This window comes from Dasypus novemcinctus, chromosome 3, assembly GCF_030445035.2.
Source record: "Dasypus novemcinctus isolate mDasNov1 chromosome 3, mDasNov1.1.hap2, whole genome shotgun sequence".
NCBI lineage: Eukaryota > Metazoa > Chordata > Mammalia > Cingulata > Dasypodidae > Dasypus > Dasypus novemcinctus.
The window spans coordinates 171936229-171947401 of NC_080675.1; the positions used below are offsets into that span (position 1 = coordinate 171936229).

The 11173-nt window shown below is 48.2% G+C and overlaps 1 long non-coding RNA gene across 1 annotated transcript; it reads left to right on the forward strand.

Annotated features, from left to right (window-relative positions):
• The first annotated feature begins 4232 nt into the window (after positions 1–4232).
• LOC111760859 (uncharacterized) lies at positions 4233–8443 on the forward strand. The gene is made up of 3 exons (XR_002794438.2): positions 4233–6568; positions 6695–7417; positions 8076–8443. It is a non-coding gene; the product is annotated as an uncharacterized lncRNA (long non-coding RNA).
• The last annotated feature ends 2730 nt before the right edge of the window (positions 8444–11173 follow it).

Sequence of the window (11173 nt, forward strand, 5' to 3'; positions counted from 1 at the left end):
TCTGTCCCTGCAATATCATTCAGAACAGCTCCAAGTCCCGAAAATGCAACATATCATACCTCTTCCTCCCTCTCCCTGCCCTCAGCCACTCCCATGGCCACTGTCTCATCAATGATAGAATTTCTTCCATTGCTAGAGTCACAACAGTTCTAGAGTAGAATACCAGTAAGTCCACTCTAATGCATATTTTATTCCTCCATCCTGCGGACCCTGGGATGGCGATGTCCACTCCACCTCTAAACTGAGAGGGGGCTTAGATCCCACATGGCTGAGGGATGCGGTTCTCCTGCTTGCAGTTGGAGGCTCTCTCGGTTCCCTGGTGTGGTGGTTGACCATCCTCACCTCCCCGTCAGCAGACCTGGGTAAGTCCAAGGAACCGGAGAGTAGGTGCTGCAACTCTGCTGAGGCTCAGGGTGTGGTATCTGTTTTTTGCAGCTAGGAAACTAAACCAGCAGGTCTTACGGTAATTCTGTACTTAACTTTCTGAGTAAATGCCCAACTTTTCCCGTGGTGGTTGTATACCATTTTACATTTCCACCAAAATGAATGAGTATTCCCATTTTGCTGTCTCCTCTCCAACACTTGCAATTTTCTGTTCCTATAAATAGTTGCCATTCTAGTGGGTGTGAAATGGTATCTCTTCGTGGTTTTGATTCACACCTCCAATAACCAGCTCCTTTGCCATTTATATGTTTTCTTTGGAAAAACATCCATTCAAATCCCTTGGCTATCTTCCAGTTGGGTTGCTTGTCTTTCTTTTGTTGAGCTGTAGGATTTATCTATATAATCTAGACATTAAACCCTTCTCGGATATGTGGTTTCTGAATATTTTTCCCTCGTTCTATAGGCTGCCATCTCCACCTTTATGACAAAATCCTTTGATGCGCAAAAGATTTTCATCTTGATGATGTCCCATCTATCAATTTTCTCCCTTGTTGTTTATGCTTTTGGTGTAAAGTCTGAGAAACCATTGCCCAAAACAAGCTCCCGAAGAGACTTCCATATGTTTTCTTCTAGGCTTTTTATAGTTTGCATCTTTTTGTTTGTGTGTTTGTTTTTTTTTTTAAAGAAGCCATTTGTATGACTTCTCTAGAGCTTTTTTTAAAAAAATTTATTTCTCTCCCCTCCCCCCCGCAGTTGTCTGCTTTCTGTGTCCATTCGCTGCGTGTTCTTCTGTGACCTCTGTGACTGCTTCTATCCTTATCAGTGGCACGGGAATCTGTGTTTCTTTTTGTTGCGTCATCTTGTGTGTCAGCTCTCCATGTGGGCGGCGCCATTCCTGGGCAGGCTGCACTTTCTTTCATGCTGGGCGGCTCTCCTTAAGGGGCGCACGCCTTGCACATGGGGCTCCCCTACATGAAGGACACCCCTGCGTGGCAGGGCACTCCTTGCGCGCATCAGCACTGCGCATGGGCCAGCTCCACACGGGTCAAGGAGGCCCGGGGTTTGAACCGCGGACCTCCCATGTGGTAGGCGGACACCCTATCCATTGGGCCAAGTCCACTTCCCTGTTTGTGTTTTTTAAGATTTATTTTATTTTTATTTATTTCTCTCCACCCCCTTGTTGTTTTTCACTTGCTGTTTGTTTGTCTTCCTTGTTTCTTAGGAGACACCGGGAGATGAACCGGGGACCTCTGATGTGAGAGGGAGGTGCCTAATCACTCGAGCCACCTCCACTCCCTGCTTTTTGTTCTGTCTCATTATGTTTTACCTCCCTGCCTCTCTTGTTGCGTCATCTTGTTGTGTCAGTTTGCCACACCTGCCCATCCCGTCAGCTCACTGTTGTCTTTAGGAGGCATCAGGAATGTTCGCTCCCTGCCTTGTTGTGTGTCTCATTATGGTTTTTCTTCTTGTGTTCTCATTGAGTCAGCTTGCCACACCTGCCCATCATGTCAGCTTACTCTCTTCTTAGGAGACACGAGGATCCAAACCAGCAACCTCCCATGTGGTAGGCAGGAGCCCAGTCACCTGAGCCACATCTGTTTCCCTAGTTTGGGTTTTATATTTAATTATTTGATTCATTTTCAGTTAATTGTTTGTATACGGTGTGCGTTAGGACTCCTTCTATATTCTTTTGCATATGGATGTCCAGTTTTCCCATCACCATTTGTTGAAGAGATGATTCTTTCCCAATTGAGTGGACTTTTCACACTTGTCAAAAATCTATTGGTAATAGATGCAAGGGTCTATTTCTGAACTCTCAATTCAGTTCAATTGATTTATTTGTTTTTTTTAATTAAATTTTTTTTTTTTAGGTATCCAAGTCAGGGATTGAACCTGGGACCTCGTATGTGGGAAGCCGGAGCTCAAACACTGAGCCACATTGGCTGCCCCTCCATTAGTTCATATGTCTGTCCTTGTGCCAGTACCATGCTGTTTTGATTTTTGTAACTTTGTAATACATTTTAAAATTTGGAAGTGTGAGTCCTCCAACTTCATTTTCTTTTTCAAGGTGATTTTGTCTATTCAGGACCCCTTATCCTCCCATATAAAATCGATGATTACTTTTTCATTTTTGTAAAGAAGGCTATTGGAATTTTTATAGTGATTGTGTTGAAATTGTAGAATGTGTTGGGTAGAACTGACATCTTAACAATATTTATTCTTCCAATCCAGGAGCATGGAATATCCTTTCCTTTATTTAGATCTTCTTTACTTTATTTTGGCAATGTTTCTAGTTTTCCTTGCGTAAGTCCAATATATCCTTGGTTAAATTTCTTCCTAGATATTTGATTCATTTAGTAGCTATTGGAAATAGAATTTTTATTTTATTTCTTGTTCAGATTGTTCATTACTAGTGTTTAGAACACTGCTGATTTGGGCCTATTCATCTTTGACATTTACTGAATTCACTTATTAGCTCTCCTAGCTTTACTGCAGATTTTTCAGGATTATCTATATATAGGATCGTGTCATTTGCAAATAGGGAAAGTTTTACTTCTTCCTTTAAATTTGAATGCAATTTTATTTATTTTTCTTGCCTAATGGCTCTGGCAAGAACATCCAGTACAATGTTGAATAAGGTTGGTGACACACAGCATTCATGCTTTGTTTCTGATTTTAGAGGGAAAACTCATTCTTTCACCATTGAGTATGCTATTAACTATGAGATTTCATGGATGCCCTTTCATCACCCCGAGGAGATTTCCTTCTATTCTAGTTTCCTAGGTGTTTTTTTAATCAAGAAGTGGTGTTGGATTTTGTGAAATGTCTTTTCTGCATTAATTGAAATGATCATGTGGTTTATCTTTCTTATGTAGGTATGTATGTATTTTTAGGAGGTACCAGGGATTGAACCGGGGACCTCGTACATGTGAAGCAGGCACTCAACCACTGAGCTACATCTGCTCCCCCCTGTGGTTTTAATTCTTCATTCTATTAATGTGCTATATTACATTGATTGATTTTCTTATGTATAACCATCCTTGCATACCTGGGATAAAACCCAGTTCATCATGATGTATAATTCTTTCAATGTGCTGTTGGATTCAGTTTGCTACTATTTTTTTTTAAAGAGTTTTGCATCTATATTCTTAAGGGATATTGGTCTATAATTTTCTTTTCTTGTGGCATGTTTACATGGCTCTCATATTAGGGTGATGTCCTCATAAAGTAATTTAGGGAATGTTCCCCTTCTCTTCAATTTTTTGGAAGAATTTGAGAAGAATTGGTCTTTTTTTTTCTTTTAAAGATTTATTTTTATTTATTTATTCCTGTCCCCCCTTGCTGCTTGTACTCACTGTCTGCTCTCAGTGTCCATTTGCTGTGCATTCTTCTGTGCCTGCTTGTGTCCCTTTGCTGCGTCATCTTGCTGCACCAGCTCTCTGCCGCGCAGGCCAGCCTGCCTTCATCCGGAGGCCCCAGGAATCAAACGTGGAGCCTCCCATACGGTAGACAGGAGCCCAACTGCTTGAGCCACATCCACTTCCCCAGAACTGGTCTTAATTCTTGGAATGTTTGGTGAAATTCACCAGTAAAGCTATCTGGTTCTGGCCTTTCCTTTTAGGGAGGATTTTGATTACTCATTTAATCTCTTTTCTTGTTATTGGTCTGTTGTGATCTTCTATTTCTTCTTCAGTTAGCATAGATATCTTGTGTGTTTCTAGGAATTTGTCCATGAAAGGCTTTTTAAAATATATATTTTTTTAAATTAGAGAAATTATAAGTTTACAGAAAAATCATGCAAAAAAATACAGTTTCCATGCATCTCCCTATTAACACTTTCCAATAGTGTGGCACTTTTTTTACACTCAATGAAAGAATACTATTATAATTGTACTACTTACTATAGTCCACCATTTACATTAGGGTTCACTGTTTGTATTGTATAGTCCTCTGGTTTTTTAAAATTTTGAATTAATTTTAATTTTTATTCTAGCAACATATACACAAAACCTAAAATTCCCCCTTTTAACAACATTCAAATATATAATTCAGTGTTATCAACTTCATTCACAATGTTGTGCCACCATCACTACCATCCATCCCCAAAGCCTTTCCATCAGTCTAAACAGAAATTCTGCACCAATTAAGTATAACCCCCCTTCTGAATCCCACCTGAGCCCTGGAAACCTAGTTTCTTGCTTCAATTTGCTTAATTATTTCATGTCAGTGAGATCATACAAATTTATTCTTTTGCGTCTGGGTTATTTCATTCAGCATGATATCTTCAAGATTATTCCATGTAGTTGCCTGTATCAGAACTTCATTCCTGGGAGCCTTTGTGGCTCAGCGGTTGAGTGCCGGCTTCCCACATAGAGGTGCTGGGTTCAATTCCCCGTTCCGGTACCTCCATAAACAAACCAAAAAACCCCCTTCATTCCTTTTTACAGCTAAGTAATATTCCATTGTATGTATGCACCACATACATATTCATCCATGCTTTGGTCGATGGACGCTTGGGTTGCTTTCGTTTTTTGGCAGTGGTGAGTAATGCTGTTATGAACATCAGTGTGCAAATGCTAAAAGGCTTTGGAAAGAATAATAAAAAATAAAAAATAAAAAATTATCGGGTCACTTGGGTAGCACTTCCTGGGTTGCCTGATTCTTTAGGGATCTGTGACTTTCATTGTCTTTGAGTTATCATACAAATCTAAATTATAGAAAATATAGTAATGCAAATGATTCTTGCCCATAGAAATGCAAATGAATTCTGTCCGGTGGAATACAATTGATTGTTGCCCTGTGAGTATTGATCAGTAAATTAATTTCACCATTCCTTACCTGCCTATGTATGTATATGTTGTTTGAATTTTCCTGTGAATCAGTTATATTACTTGGTTCCTCAATATTTAATGAATTAAATAAAATATTTGCCATGTGTTCATTTTGTATTTGTCAGGGAGCCAAGATTTCACCTTAAAAAATTGTGTACCCTTTGAATGGTGAGCTGAATTTCACTTCTGAGTAGGTTTTTTTTTTTCCTAATTCCCAAAAAGTCTCATGGGTGCTATCTTCCTTGACTTCTTCCTGTGTTCCCTTTGAATTTGAACATTGATGGAATATTCTTGGGTCTCCTTTTTCTATACAACTTAAGATTCAGCTTCTTCATCTGGTATTGAATGTTGCTGTGGAAAAAATTAAGGGCAGATTGATTCTTTTCCCCCTTCTGCTTGTAGGTTATGTGATTTTTCTGCCTGGATGCGGTAGAATTTTTCTCTCTTTAAAGGTTCAGTAACTTAGCCAGTATGTTCCTGCTCTTGATGGCTCTCAGCTCAGCTCCCTGGTGGACTGTGTGCCCTCTCAGCCTATTCTTTCTTCCATTCAGGGGGATTTTCCCTAACATTCTTTTGTGTTAGCTGTTGGATAATCTCCTTCAGGGACTCCATCACCCCTATGCCGGAAGGGCTGAGTTCCATAATGCTCATCTCCCTAGTGGTTGTCATTCCCTTGTACCTTTTTCTGACTTCACTGTGATTATTTCACATTTCTCTTCTATGCTATTAACTTGATTCTTTTCAGGCATGTGCACTCCATTTTGATCAAGTTATATATAGGAGGGGAGCGGATGTGGCTCAGTGGTTGAGTACCACATCCCCCTTACCAGGTCCTGGGTTCAATCCCAGGCCCCAGTACTTAAAAAATATATATATATATATATATATATACACACACACACACACACACACACACACACATTTACACACACATTATATATATATGATCCTGAGGACTCTTTCGAGCCAAGAAAACCCATTCTCTTCTTCCTCCTTGAATTGCTGCTTTAAATCTTTTGAAATGTGAAGCCCCACCAAGGCAGCAGACACAGATAGCCAGTCACGCCCCACTTCACTCCTTTGACCCAAGGCAAAGCAAAGCCTGCCTGCCCTAAACCCGCCCCTTTCAGGCAGAAACTCCCATCCAGCAGCAGGAGTCCAGCCAGCGTCGTTCTTCTGTCTGTAACACCCATTTGCCCTGCCTGGAAGCTGGAAGCTGCTTCCATTCTTGCAAGTGCCCCAGCTTCCTTGCTGCAGCAAACTTTGGGTGTCGTGGATAAAATGCTGTAACCTGCAAACTTGACCCCGACTCGTTATTAGCCCAGTTTTCAGAGGTGCTGTTTTGGACCCCAGTATGTTTCCCCAGCTCTGCTAGCTCCTTTCGCATCTCATGCTGTTATTTTTGGGGACTCTTTTGACGACCCATTCCCATACTGACTTTTATTAACTGTCGTATTAACTCATTAACTTCTTTAAAGCATGAAGCTGTTAGTCACAAGGAAGCAGCCCTCGGTGCTCAGCTCAGGCCTTCTTCCGGCGTGTCCCTTCACGTGTCTTCCTTCCCAAGCCCGGTAAGTTCTTTTCATCTCACAGGTAACGCAGCACCTTCTCCTGCGTGTTCTAATCCTGGGACCAGCCTGTCTTCCCCTGCGGAGGACAGCTCCTGGGGCTTGCTTTGGGCTAAATTTGCAGAGGTGGGGGAGGGGAGGCTCTTTTCGGCCACCCTTAAAGGCTCAGGCCCCCAGGGCGCCCTGGAGATGGAGGCCCCCGAGGCCATTTCCGTGGAAACTGCCAGTCTTCTGGGTTTGACGATCACGTCTTTTTTTTTTTTTCCAAGATGTATTTTATTTGTTTCTCTCCCCATCCCCCGCTGTCTGCTGTCTGTCATAGACCAGTTGTCATTGTTCTTCATTTCATCAGGTGTCTGGGTAGGGACCCCCGTGGTCTGCCTTCCCTCTGCCTCCTAAAGCCTCACCCCCCACCCGGGCAGTCTCTTCAAAGGAGAGGCAGACGCTCTGGGCCTGGGGGGGGCCCTCCATTCTCCCCCAAGTGCTGTGGGTGTGCAGGTCTGGAGTGAAGAGGCTGAGTCACCTCCGAGTAGCGCGTGCACGTTAGTCCAGAATGCATCTCTGGTGACGTCAATCTGGTTGTGTAAATCCATGAGGCCCTCAACACCGAAGAGTCTTGGAATGTCAGAGTGGGTGAGCGAGTTATCCCTTTTGTTGGTGGTGCCTCTGGGGCCCAGAGAGGGGAAGTGACTTGCCTAAGGTCACACAGCAAGTCAGCAATGTTACCAGGATTTTATCTAGGTTCTTGGCTATGCTGCAGAAATGAATTTCAGGAGCACAAAGGGTGAGTTAGGCCAGTAGTTTATTCAGGCAGGGAGGGACGAGAAATGGGAGAAAATAACAGAGCAGGGGTCCCAGGTAGAGAGGGAGGGGGTGAAAAGGGATAGAGCAGGGTGATTTACCGACTACAGTTCCCCATTGTAGGTTATAAATGCCCAGGTTTACTTGCGTGGCCCCGTGGCAGAGGAAAAATGGCGAGAGCGGCGCGCAGAGGGCAGGAAGGGGTCCAGGGGCGAGAGAGTGGAGCGCACTCAAGCCTCGGGTCTGCTTCATAAACTATTAATTATCCCCCTCTTCCCTAATGGCGGGGAGAGGTCCCGGCTGTTTGCTGTTCTGATTGGTTACCCCATCCATCAATCTCCCAGGAGGACCCAATGATAAAGTCCTTGGGGAATATCCGGGCTTCTCCTGGCTTCCAGAGGAAGTCTTTACTCTGAGTGGCAGAATCTTGGGGAGGGTCTCCCAGCAGCCGTCTGGGGGGTAATTGACGTCCACGTGGACTTCTTGCCAGGTTCCAGATCCTTCTACTGATTCCCTCTCTCACTCGCCTGCTTCAAGCGACTCGCAGATTTGAAGAACGGGGAGTGCCAGCCCCACACCTGGGACTGGGGGCCCAGCCCGCCCGCCTCCCAGGGCAGGCAGGTGGAGGGTGGGGGCGTGAGGGGCTTCCTTCCCGTCTCTGGGCCTTACAGACGGGCAGTCGCGGTGGCCCTGGCCCTGGGAGACCCCGCCCTGAGCTACGCTGGGGGGGCATGGCGGGTTAGAAGGGAGGGGGTGCGGGGCCCATCCCGGTCTTCAGAGACTGACCCACCCACCCTCATCCCTGGGTGCCTCCACCCTCCCACCCAGCAGGTGCTCTCAGCAGAGGCGGAGGCTGGACGTGACTGGTGGAGGTGGGGGGCGGGGGAGCCGCTGGGGGAAGGGCGGGGAGTCTGGCGGGGGGTGGGGGGCTGGGGTGGGCAGAGAGGGGCAGAGAGGGGCAGCGGCCCTGCTGTTCCAGGAGGGCCCCACCTCGAGGCGCCACCTGGGGCAGTGCAGGCCACAACCTGGCCCGGAAGCTTGAGCCTGGGGGGGGGAAGCTGGGCTGGAGCCTGGGGCACCTGGGCCCGCCAGGTGAGTGTCCTGGGCCCCGGGCTCTGTCCTCTGGCCGCCCCTTGCCCCATGACACCAGGCAGCCCGAGGAGAGCCCCGGGGCCACCCCTTCCTAGCCCCGTGGCTCAGCCGCCGCAGCTGTAGGAAGGGGCACCCAGGACCCTCCTCGAGGGGACGCCGTGGCCATTAATCCACGTGAAGAGCCGAGAACGCAGAAGCACAGGCCCCGAGGACAAGGCCACGAGCTCCAAAGAGGCTCATTCCACAAGGCAGCCGGAATGTTGCCTGGAGGGTGGTGTTTTGTGTGTGTGTGAGGAGATGGGAAAAGAAATCTCACCTTTCCCCAGAAAGCTGCAATTTCACTTCTCCCGGGGCATTGGGATCCTGCCCTGCCGACATCCAGGTGTGTCCTGGAGAGTCTCTGTCCTTTTCCACATAAAACACAGAAGCAGCCACGGCCCGCGCAGGGCTCTGGGAGGTGCATGGAGCACGTCTTGTCCCTTGCGGATTCTCATCGACCCCGAGGCAGGGACTGTTGGGGCCCAATTAGGCCCAGGAGCACTTGGGGGTGGACCGAGAGCTCACGTGGGCCTTGAGCTCGGGCCTCCCAGGCCCCTGGGGCTTCTGGCGCAGACCTCGAAGGCCGCACCTCTGGCAGTGAGGCAGGCCGGGGGCTCCCTGCGACCTCAGGGGGGGACAGCTGAGGCGAAGGGACGGGCATGCCAGGCGAGGGGCCACGGAGCGGGACCCGGCCCTTCTGCGCCTGCTCGGCCCGCGTCTCCAAGGCCGGGTGTCCTGCGGTCCCCAGCCCCCCGCCCGGCTGAGGACTCATGCCTGGTGTCATGGCCTGTGACGTGGGGGGGCCACAGGGCTGACCCCGACAGGACGGCAGGCAGCTTGCTGTTCTGCTAATGGTGCTAACGCATTTCTGCTGGGCTCTGTTTCCTACTTGGCGCTGGCTTTTTACTTTGTGGACTCCTCCTCCCCAGTTTGGAGAGGGCCTGCTCTCGGGGAAGGAGGTGCAGCGCCGCGCAGCCCCTCTCAGGTCCCAGTTTTGGGGTCGGGGGCTGTGCTGTCGAGGCCTCTGCTGAAGCCTTCTTCAACCGTCTCGGTCAAGGTCTCCTCTTCACCTTTTAGGGGCGCTGGCCCCTTGGACAATCTGATGAAAATCATGGGCCTTCTCCTGGAATCCTGGGCACATTCACAACAATAGCAGGTACCATCGAAAGGTTTGGACGCCCTCTGCCACCCATCCTGGATCTTCCAGTTCTTAGCCGGAGACTGCCTGTTCTCAGGGGCTGTCTTCCTGCTCTGCCAATCTCCAGAAACCCAGGATCTGTCCGCTTGTTAAAGTCAGATAGCAGGATGAGGCCATGCCTGAAGGAGGATTCTTTTTCAGACAGAGCAATTTTATATCGTCACAAAAGGATTAGGTTGGGGATTGCCTGAGTCCACAGAGCAGAACCATGTCGTTTATTCTCCAGTCAACTTCGGCACAAGCATATGCAACCCACAATGGAAAGCGAGGATGAGTCGGTATTTTAGTAACAATAGCTAATGTTTAGTGTGTACCAGGTACTGCACTGCATGTTCAACGTGCATTTTCTTGTTAAATCCTCATAGCAATCAATCCCATATTGTTTATACTAGAGAAGTGAGTTATGCAAGGTGCCAGAGGAAGGGTAAAGTTGGCTTTTGGCCCCCAGAAGTCGGATTCTAGAGCCGTTAGCCTTCTTTTCTCGGGGCTTGGTGACCCTCGTAGCCAGGCGCGGCTTTGTCTGATACTTACTCTGTCCCAGCTTGGGCAGTTGGACCCGGTTGGGGGCTGGGCAAAGGTGGGGGAGGGCTCTACGGTGGGCCCAGGGCCTCCTGTGTAGAGATCCCCAAAAGACAGTGTCGGGGATGGCGTTTGCCTGGCCCAGCAGGAGGGCACAACCCTCTCCCTCAGGCAGCGGGGGGCGGGGGAATTTCAGGGGGACTGAGACCCCATGGATCACGTCCCTCTCCTGCTGGCGCCCCTTTGAGGCTGGTTGGCTGCCCCCTCCTCTTACCACGCCCCTGTCCTGAGACCTAGAGGGGACCTGGTGGGGGTCCCCTCACTTTCCCTTCAGGGCTGACACCTCTTGCCTGAGGGCTCCTTCTCTTCTTGTTCTGGTGAATTCCTGCTCATTCTTCAGGGCTCTAACTTGGGGGTTCTTAACCAGGTGGTACGTGAGCTTGAATTGAAAAACATCCACGTATTCTCTTTGTTTTCTGACTTCTGGCCTTGAGTGTCACGAAACCACCTGCGGCTGCGTTCTGAGAAGGGCTCCGTGCTTTTCACTGACTGGCACAGGGGTGGGTGGGACAGAAACGGGTAAGAGCCCCTGCTCTAACTCCCCTTTCCTTGTGCACCCAGGAAACGAGGCCTCACCTGGGACCCCCCGAGCACCCCCCGCGCGGCTCCTGCTCTCGTCCCCCAGGGGGCCGCCAGCACCGTTTGTGGTTTCCCTCACGATCCTGGGTGGCGCCAAGAAA